Below are 11,163 nucleotides of genomic sequence, written 5' to 3' on the forward strand. Positions count from 1 at the left end.
GATCCCTACTTCGTTTGGGCTCTGTGCTTCCTAATATAGAGGTTTTATCCTTAAATAAACATATCCTACTAGTCCCTCCGCCATTCCAGCAGGTTTGTGCTATTCCCACTATAACTAATGTACCATCTGATATCCTATGTTTAGTTGCAGTAATCTGTTAACATTTTACTGAATATTAGTAGTTGCAAAGAAACAATGACCCCTATTTGCGCAAAGTTCCCAGGGAAGAAGGATTGGTTGCTAAACCACTCTGGAAATTTTAGCTCTGGTGGGAGGAATAGGAGATTCTTAACAGCACTCAGGACCCATAACACACTACACTTCCCAGAGTTCTTTGAGGGAACCCATGACTGTTTAAAGTGGGGCCAGTGTCAAAGAAATTACATCTTTATAATAATAATACAGCTTTTTAAAAATGTCTTACTTGTAGGAATATTTTCTAATTGCACCAAAACACCAATAACATCATTTACTAACTTGATAAATAAAATGTACTGCATTTCTTTTAGTTAATGTAAACATAGCCAGTGGAAAATATATATATATATAATTTAAGAGATAATGATTGCACTCCATGTAATTTTCTACAGCAGGCATTCATTATTGCTAAGTGTTTTGTTACTATTTTGTTTTGGGTTGCAGAGTAATTCTCCCCCTCACTCTTTAACTTGAGCAATTTAATGTTTAATTTGATGCTGAAGGTAGCACTGGAAAATGTGATGAAATTTTGCATCCATATAGAAGGTATTTGGAATAATCACAGTTTGTAGCAAGCTATAAAAGAGACAAATGAGACTTAAAAGAAAAAAAATCAATCAATCAATTAAAAACCATGTTCGACAAATACTGTGTTATGCGCCTCACACATTTACACTTTAGAACAAATAAAAGTAACTGAAAACTTGCCAGAATAATTAACAGCCTGTAGCTTATTTAAATGACATCCACATTGCACTGGGAAGTATTGGGAAGGAATGAACCCATTTAGGATTCTGTTCTATCCGTGGAAGAAAATTGGTGCACTACTGCTGACTGTTGATAAGGCAATCTGAAAAAACCCTGTGCTCACACATCCACACTATATGGCCCCATAGATAGCTGTGCTTAGGACATTTGCATTTTTTACATGTAGCAATAATGGTGCGGAACTGTGGTTAAATATTCAGAGAAACTTGTTTACATTTTGGAGATCATTTAGAAACAAAAACAACCCAGAAATCCTACTTAACACGAAACTAATAGTGTGGACCTCTGTATCCTACATGTTTACTTGGAAGTAAGACCCACTGTGGTCAGTACTGTTGCCAGGAATACTAGCAGGGTCCAGGGAAGGATTAAACCCCTAAATCAGGCTTCCTCAACCTCAGCCCTCCAGATGTTTTTGGCCTACAACTCCAATGATCCCTAACTAGCAGGACCAGTGGTCAGGGATGATGGGAATTGTAGTCTCAAAACATCTGGAGGGCTGAGACTAAAGAAGCCTGCCCTAAATACCAATGTCTTACAGGACATCTTCAGGAGAAAAGGCTAAGCAGTAAACTCTACACAAATCCAGAGCAGAGCCCCCAAGACAGTTGGATAGCACCTTGTACGAATCCTTCTGGCAACCCCTGCAGCAAAGCTCTGCTTTCTTTTGGACCCCATCACTGAGGCCAAGAGGGGGAGGGTCTTGTCATCTGGGCAGCCCAGGACCTCCATACATACTGCCCAGGCTTGTGCCCCAAAGACACCACTTTAGTGCTGTTAATGCAGTGGTTTGACTGCAAGACAGATGCCAACAGCACCAAGACCTAACCATTCATCAATGAAAGTGATTGTTAGCAAGGAAGAGGCAAATGCCATGTTTTCTCTTCACGCGTTGCAAAATATTGTGAAGCTTTACAAAATGGATTAGATACATTCATGGGTGACAATGGATCAGTGCTCATTAGCCATCACAGCCAAAAGAATCTGCCATGTTCAAAAGAAGCACACCTCTGGATAGGAGATGCTGCAGACAGACAATAAGGAATGACCATTAAAATCATACTGCTTGTGAGCCTCCATCTGGCTAGCTACTGTTGGAAGAAGATTACAGAATGCTGTAGATGGATCTCGGTTTCATCCAGTAAAGCCGTCTAACATTCTTATCCATTATATTAGGAAGATCAAAGTAGCAATAACATAACCAAGCTTCAGCATTTTATTTCATGAACATTCTCCAGCAGAATCAACTGGCTCTCTAAACTTCAGAGCTGCCAGCCTTTCGTGGGGCTTCCAAAATCAACAGCCACTTTGCAAAAATGATGAGCTCCTTACTAAAGCAATTTGCTCCTTTTTAATGAGGGCGGATAATGGAATTGAAAGTAGATTTGATAGAACAATGGATTGTTAAAGTAAAATAAACATTTTAGCCACTCACCAGCACCATTCAAAGAGCCACTCGAGCTGGACATTAACAATTCAATATTAATTAGTGAAATTTAGGGCTATGATTAGAGCACACATGACTGTCAGGAAGTCAAGCTGCATATGGTCCCACCAGATCTGCTTATGTGCCTATCTAAACACACATGCACACAAACCATGGTGATCAGGGTGTCCTGAACCCCTGGCCTACCTGGCAGCAAGTCAGTGTGTCAAGTGCCCAGATCAGAGTCAATCCATGTGTCCAAAGTCCAAACCAAAAGCACAGTACTGCAGAGAACCTGGAGCACCCAGACTGAGGTCCTTCAGCACACACACAGTTCAGCAGACACAGCACCACAGTTCTGCTTTCCCCTTTATACCATGCATTCTGATTGCAGCACCTGGGCTTGACGAGGTACATGACTCTCACCTGCTCCACACCTCCTCCTCCCAGAGCTAGCGAGCCCCACCTGGCCAGCATGTGAGCTGGTCTGTGGGCCCTTGCCTGCCCCTGCCTCCTGGAGCACCCCACCCACTGCTCCCTATGCCTCAGAGCCCACCATGTTCATGGAGACAGGGGTCCTTCTGGCTCTGGTGATGGGTCTTGCTACACTGGTTGCTGTGCACTGACCACTACCCCTCATCATACTCTGTCACCCCGTGAGTACTTCCTACATCTTTCCCATCCCCAGCTTGCCCCAGGGTGTCCCAGTGCTGGCTACACCCCTTGCCAGGATCCTCTTCCTCCTCCTCTTCCTTCCCGTAGTCCTGCCAGCTCTACCTCTCTTTTAAATCAGAACCAGTGAAGGCGGTGAAGGTCCTGTGTAAGTGCCTGGAGGCAGTTGGAGGATGGATGGCGGCTAACGGACTGAGGTTGAATCCTGACAAGACAGAAGTACTGTTTTGGGGGGACAGGAGGCGGGCAGGTGTGGAGGACTCCCTGGTCCTGAATGGGGTAACTGTGCCCCTGAAGGACCAGGTGCGCAGCCTGGGAGTCATTTTGGACTCACAGCTGTCCATGGAGGCGCAGGTGAATTCTGTGTCCAGGGCGGCTATCTACCAGCTCCATCTGGTACGCAGGCTGAGACCCTACCTGCCCGCAGACCGTCTTGCCAGAGTGGTGCGTGCTCTGGTTATCTCCTGCTTGGACTACTGCAATGCGCTCTATGCGGGGTTACCTTTGAAGGTGACCCAGAAACTGCAATTAATCCAGAATGTGGCAGCTAGACTACCGGTAGTGACTGGGAGTGGCCGCCGGGGCCACATAACACTGGTCCTGAGAGATCTACACTGGCTCCCAGTACGTTTCTGAGTACGTTTAAAGCCCTAAACCAGGGGTCAGCAAACTTTTTCAGCAGGGGGCCAGTCCACTGTCCCACAGACCTTGTGGGGGGCCGGACTATATTTTTAAAAAATATATATGAATGAATTCCTATGCCCCACAAATAACCCAGAGATGCATTTTAAATTAAAAGGACATATTCTACTCGTGTAAAAACACCAGGCAGGCCCCATAAATAACCCAGAGATGCATTTTAAATAAAAGGACACACTCTACTCATGTAAGAGCATGCTGATTACCGGACGGTCCGCGGGCCGGATTGAGAAGGCGATTGGGCTGCATTCGGCCCCCGGGCCTTAGTTTGTGGACCCCTGCCCTAAACGGCCTCGGTCCTGTATACCTGAAGGAGCGTCTCCACCCCCATCATTCAGCCCGGACACTGAGATCCAGCACCGAGGGCCTTCTGGCGGTTCCCTCATTGCGAGAAGTGAGGTTACAGGGAACCAGACAGAGGGCCTTGTCGGTAGTGGCACCCGCCCTGTGGAATGCCCTCCCAGCAGATGTCAAGGCAATAAGCAACTATTTTACTTTTAGAAGACAACTGAAGGCGGCCCTGTTTAGTGACATTTTCAGTGTTTGATGCTGTACTGTTTTTAATATTCGGTTGGAAGCCGCCCAGAGTGGCTGGGGAAACCCAGCCGGATGGGCGGGGCATAAATAAATTATTATTATTATTATTATTATTATTATTATTATTATTATTATTATTATATTATGACAATCCCAGACATTATATATATTTGCCTCTTGGTTTCCTCCGACTTCTTTGCATTATTCAGAATCTTCCCATTTGAGAAGACGTTGGCTGGTGCCTTCCTATGGTTCTCGTGGCTAAACTTCTAACACCAGACATGAATAGAATAAAACCGCAGATCAGAGGCAAGGGATAAGGAATTAGATGAAAGGGAAAGGACTAAAGTTCCAGGACAAGAGAAGCCCACTCCTACAGAGATCAACAGGGTCAAACTGTCGTGAAAAAGAGAAGTGTGAAGCAGGCTTCAGGATGTGTTGGAAAATTCTGAACCACTTGGGTAGGCAAAGTGGGGATGGCTATAGGGAAGGGGCTTTTCGGTGGGCATTAACCTGAATCTGTGAAGGGGCTTTCACTGATGTATAAGATGGGAAAGGGTAATGCCATATATCAAAAGGGCACAGGCAAGGGAGGTCATGAGTCATAACAAATAAGTTTCCTGCCGCAGAACTGTGGCACGATTACTGGCGAATCTTAGCCAAACAGATTACAGTGGTACGTCTACTTACGAATAACTCTACTTACGAATGTTTCTACTTACGAATGGAGCTCCGTCCGCCATCTTGGATGGGATTTAGATAGGATTTTTTCTACTTACGAATTTTTAGATAGGGTTGCTTCTACTTACGAATTTTTTCTCCCAATGCATTCCTATGGGATTTGACTTACAAATTTTTTCGACTTACAAATGTGCGTTCGGAATGCATTAAATTCGTAAGTAGAGGTACCACTGTATGTCTAAGAAGGTAACCTAGCACTTGCTAAAGAAATATATTTGAATTTCCCCAAAAAATGCAAGAGGAACTTGGTTTAATCAAAGCAAAAAAACTGTTTTCTGCTTGGATCTATTTTTCAAAAGAGATAATTAATTGCTGAATTAGATGTGGCACTGTGCTTGGGGGACATACATGACTCATTATGCACATTGCAGGGAAATTTCCCTCTACAGCAGCCACTCCAATGTGACTACTAATACACAGCTCTTGCTCAGCCTGATTGTGCTTGCTATCCAGAGCAAGGTTCAATCCCAGGACATATAAATGTAGCTCCAACTGAATGAGTTTCTCAGTAATAATCCCTAAGACCAGTAACTGAATTCTAAAATTAAAAGTGCTAGGGCCTAATATTAAAATTGCTAGGGTCAGGGATGATGGGATTGGTTTTCCAGATGTTTCTGGACTACAATGCCTATCATCCTTGATTGCTGGTTATCCTGGCTGGGGCTGGTGGGAGTTGGGTACCCAAGAACTTCATACTGTAAACCGTCCCGTGATCTTCAGATGAAGGGCAGTATATAGGATCATAAAACTGTCAAATTGGAAGGGACCCTGAGGATCATCTAGTCCAACCCTTTGCATTGCAAGAATATGCAGCTGCCCCATATGGGGATCGAATCCACAACCTTGGTGTTGTCAGCTCCATGCTCTAACCAGCTGAGCTATCCAGCCTCTTAATAATTTTTAAACGAGTCCACAATCTCCTTGAGGGAGTCCGTTCCACTGTTGAGCAGCTCTTATTGTCAGAATCATCTTCCTGATATTTAATCAGAATCTTCTCTCTTGTAACTTGAATCCAGAGGAGAAAACAAGCTTGCTCCAGCTTCCATGTGATAGCCCTTTAGATATTGAAGATGTCAACTAGCCTCCGAGTGTCCTTTTTCCCCAGGCTAAACACACCCAGCTTCCTCAACAGCAAGATCTCAAGGACCACCTCTTTCGATATGAACTTACCCGGACCTGAGATCATCTTCTGTTCCCCATAAGGCTTGGTTTCCAGACCCTTGATCATCTTGGTTGCCCTCCTCTGCACATGTTCCAGCTTGTCAATATCCTTTTTAAATTGTGGTGCCCAGAACTGGACACAGGATTCTCAGTGTGGTGTAACCAAGGCAGAATACAGAGGGACTATTACTTCCCTCCATTGACTATGCAAAAGCCTTTGACTGTGTCAACCACAGCAAACTATGGCAAGTTCTTAAAGAAATGGGAGTGCCTGATCATCTCATCTGTTTCCTGAGAAATCTTTATGTGGGACAAGAAGCTACAGTTAGAACTGGATATGGAACAACTGATTGGTTCAAAATTGGGAAAGGAGTATGACAAGGTTGTATATTGTCTCCCTGCTTATTTAACTTATATGCAGAATTCATCATGCGAAAGGCTGGACTAGATGAATCCCAAGCCGGAATTAAGATTGCCGGAAGAAATATCAACAACCTCAGATATACAGATGACACAACCTTGATGGCAGAAAGTGAGGAGGAATTAAAGAACCTTTTAATGAGGGTTAAAGAGGAGAGTGCAAAATATGGTCTGAAGCTCAACATCAAAAAAACCAAGATCATGGCCACTGGTCCCATCACCTCCTGGCAAATAGAAGGGGAAGAAATGGAGGCAGTGAGAGATTTTACTTTCTTGGGCTCCTTGATCACTGCAGATGGTGACAGCAGTCACGAAATTAAGACGCCTGCTTCTTGGGAGAAAAGCAATGACAAACCTAGACAGCATCTTAAAAAGCAGAGACATCACCTTACCTACAAAGGTCCGTATAGTTAAAGCTATGGTTTTCCCAGTAGTGATGTATGGAAGTGAGAGCTGGACCATAAAGATGGCTGATCGCCGAAGAATTGATGCTTTTGAATTATGGTGCTGGAGGAGACTCTTGAGAGTCCCATGGACTGCAAGAAGATCAAACCTATCCATTCTGAAGAAAATCAGCCTTGAGTGCTCACTGGAAGGACAGCTCGTGGAGCTGAGGCTCCAATACTTTGGCCACCTCATGAGAAGAGAAGACTCCCTGGAAAAGACCCTGATGTTGGGAAAGATGGAGGGCACAAGGAGAAGGGGACGACAGAGGACGAGATGGTTGGACAGTGTTCTCAAAGCTACGAACATGAGCTTGACCAAACTGCGGGAGGCAGTGGAAGACAGGAGTGCCTGACGTGCTAAGGTCCATGGGGTCACGAAGAGTCGGACACGACTAAACAACAACATTACTTCCCTTGATTGGAACAGTGTGCTTTTGTTGATGCAGCCTAGAATAGCATTCACTTTTTTGCTGCTACATCACTGTTGACTCATGTTAAGCTTGTGGTCTACTATGACCCCAAGATCATTTTCACATGTACTACTAGTAAGCCAGGTGTCCCCCACCTTATATTTGTGCAGCTGGTTATTCCTACCTATGTGTAGAACCTTACATTTGTTCCTAATACATTTTGTTCGTTTGGGATCCAGTTCTCCAATATGGAAAGGTCATCTTCAATCCCAATTCTGTCTTCTGCAGCATTAGCTACCTCTTTGGTGTCACATGCAAAATTGATGAGCATCCCCTCAACTCCTTTGTTCAAGTCATTTACAAAGACAGCCTAACTGGTCCTCAACTTCTCAAAGGCTTTAAATGCCATCAACAATGGTATTTGCTTGGCCAGGTTGGACCTGGGAGGCGTATTGTCACAGTGGCTTGTTAACAGAAGATTGCTATTGGATGTTTACTGTTCCAACCCATGGCCTTTGGCTTACTAGGTGACTCAAGGTCCTACCTTGCCAAACATGTTATAGAATATAGAACATCTTTATGAAAGCACTGGGAGAAGTCATCTGGGGATTGGGGCTGCAGTATCATCATAATACAGATGGTACACCAATTTATCTCTTTTCTGCAACTACTCATCCCATGGATGAATGGAACTGTTGGACTGGCATCTGGAGGTGCTCTTGGCATGGATGAAGGCCAACAGAATGATATTGATTGTGGGATGCAGCAACCACAGCATGGTTGCCCCAATGATAGTGAACAATTTCCCCCAGGAGGTATAAGCCATAATTATTTACAACTTACTTGCCGAAATGACTTTTAAGTGGGTTGTAACTTCATAAAAAGATAGCCTTGCATAGTTGAACTACACAGGAAAACAATTACATCACAACAGTAACATAAACATCCATAATTAAAATGTACAATAAACAACCCCATTAAAACAACATAACAATTAGAACAGGAAGTTCGAGCCAGGAGAGTCGGGGAATACTTGTCCAAACAGGTGTGTCTTCAAGAGCTGGAGGAATGTCGATGCTAATGGGGGCTTCTTGAATTTTATATGTGTTCCTCCCTCATAAGCTTTAAGCACTTCCATAACGCCAGCTTATTTTTTGAAGGTTTTTGGATTGGTTGAAATGTCCTGTGTGGATCTGGCTGCTATAATGGCTCTGGTTTCTGCTTTTTCTTTTAGTAAGGAAACTCAGGATATAAATAAAATACTGGATATAAATTAAATACAGGGTTGTTTTTTAATCCGATACTTAATTTATGTGCTCCATGAGAACCAGGAACAGTGTGTTAGAAATATTTCAAACAACTAAATAAATCACATTTTAAGAATTTAAGTTGCTGGCCAGAATTTTTGTACAGTCACCATACTGTTGCTACTATATTATGCTGGAGAAAAGTAACCCAGTTGCAGCTAACTGCTAGGAAGATGCAACATCAGTATTCAATATTTTAATAGATGTGTTGCTTTGCCTGCTCCATTCTTGGATCTATTTCCCTCCGGAGTGTCTGGTGACATGATTTGCATTCACTGTGGAGAGAATTCTTATGAAAGTTGAACGCCAAAAGAGTCATAAAGAAGAGAAAACACTTGCCATCTGCCATTTGGGAAGGCTTCCAAAATCACTTTGTAATAAAATAAAGACTGCCACTGGATATAATATTCTAATAAATCACTTGAGATGAATAATGACGTATCAGTAATATGGAAGGAAACCATAAAATTAAGGGTGTTTGAGCAGAATATCAGTTGCAACTTCTGATTGGGAGCAATCTTTCAGTTCTATTTTATTTATTTATTTTGAAAAGGAATAAATGAGGTCCTTTGCACACTTGGGTCTATGATGTTCAGAGGATTCCTGAAATAATATTAAGGACAAAACTACACCTGTACACCTGCTGGCATGGTTACACATCCACATCCCGATGAGATTCCTCCAAATCGGTAGTGTAGCATAAGTTTAGCTCAACCTGATATTGCAGCTGAGTATTTGTTTACAATATCACTTACCAAGACAGAAAAGGATTGCCATGACTCCCTTGCCTGCCACCCACCAATTTTCTAATGGTAAATCTGAAACAGAAGCTAAATTTAAAGTGAGAGGCTGGTGAACCTGATGACGAGTGACTCATTTGCTGAGCAGGTTAAGAGTATCTTCAATAAAAGGGCAACTTTGCTAGCTAGTTGCTTTTGATTCATAGTTACTTCTCATTTGTACAGCTATAGAGCAGGAACGGGGAAGCAGGGGCTCGGCAGTTGTTGCTGGACAGGAGCTCCCGTCACTCCTGACCATTGGCCATGCTGGCTGGGGCTGATGGAAGCCAGGAACGTCTGGCGGGTCCTCAAGTTCCCCACCACTACTATAAAGGTAAAGGTAAAGGGACCCCTGACCGTTAGGTCCAGTCGCAGACAACTCTGGGGTTGCGGCGCTCATCTCGCTTTACTGGCCGAGGGAGCCGGCGTTTGTCTGCAGACAGCTTCCGGGTCATGTGGCCAGCATGACTAAGCCGCTTCTGGCAAACCAGAGCAGCACACGGAAACGACGTTTACCTTCCCGCCGGAGCGGTACCTATTAGAAATTAGCAGAACACAAGATCTTTCATGCCCAGCACAACAGCAAGTCTTTATCTGACCACAGCTTTGTAAGTCACAGCTTTTCTTCAAGTTACATCTCCAAAACGGTTCAGCTGGAAAGTCTTGGCAGCACTTCTGCATTAAATAGACCTCTTAGCCTTGGAGGGGGATTAATGAACCAGGCAAGGTGAATTACCTTTAAAAGCCAGAGTGGAATGCTAACAAGCATATTTCTAAATCGCCCATCCTCCAAAAGAGCATAGTGTGATATACAATAAACATACAAACATCATTACACAAGCAGGGCAGCTTGTTCAGAATGGGCACACATGCTACAAGGCTTAGAGTAGTGGAAGAATAAAATCTAGAAGACATAAAATAAAAACAGTTCCGTGATTGCCAGCATGGGCACCTACAGTAGCAAAAAGGCATGCTGAAGGACAGCAGCCAACTCTGTAACATTAACTACAATATCACCAAAGCAAACCTCAAACACGGTGTTGTGCTATTCATTGTGCTGCTGGAATGGCCAGGTTGGCAACAGAAGTGTGTTATACTGAAACATCTGGGCAGACGCAGCATGAATTACTGCTTCTGTTAATCAGTGCCCATGCCCATGCCTTTTCAATCTCCCAGCAAGCCAAGGGCATTAGGGGAGAATTTCCCACAAAATCTGCTACCAGATCCCAGGACACACAAAAATTTGAAGTAAATGACCCCGAGGAGGAGAAAACCAAAGGTTTGTTGCTTCGGAGTGCCACCTCTTTATTTACTTGTCTTACTTCTTGGGCTGTTGTTCTTTTAAGTGAAATTATGTTTATTTACTTTGGTCTGATTGATTAGGATGTTTCCTGTGGGGCAGTGAGAAACATGTATAGTGGTAGCCATGCCCAGAACTGCCCACGGGATAATCCCCAGGTGAGGGGATGGTGAGAAAACTAATGCTTCTTGATTTTTCTGCTACTACTAGATTGCTTTTATTTTGTGGACCTTTCTTCTGCATTGGTTAAATATTTGTTATTTCAACATTGGAATGTTTATTGAAGTGAGAAGTAGATG

This window comes from Zootoca vivipara, chromosome 9 (assembly GCF_965207765.1).
Source record: "Zootoca vivipara chromosome 9, rZooViv2.hap1.1, whole genome shotgun sequence".
Lineage (NCBI taxonomy): Eukaryota > Metazoa > Chordata > Lepidosauria > Squamata > Lacertidae > Zootoca > Zootoca vivipara.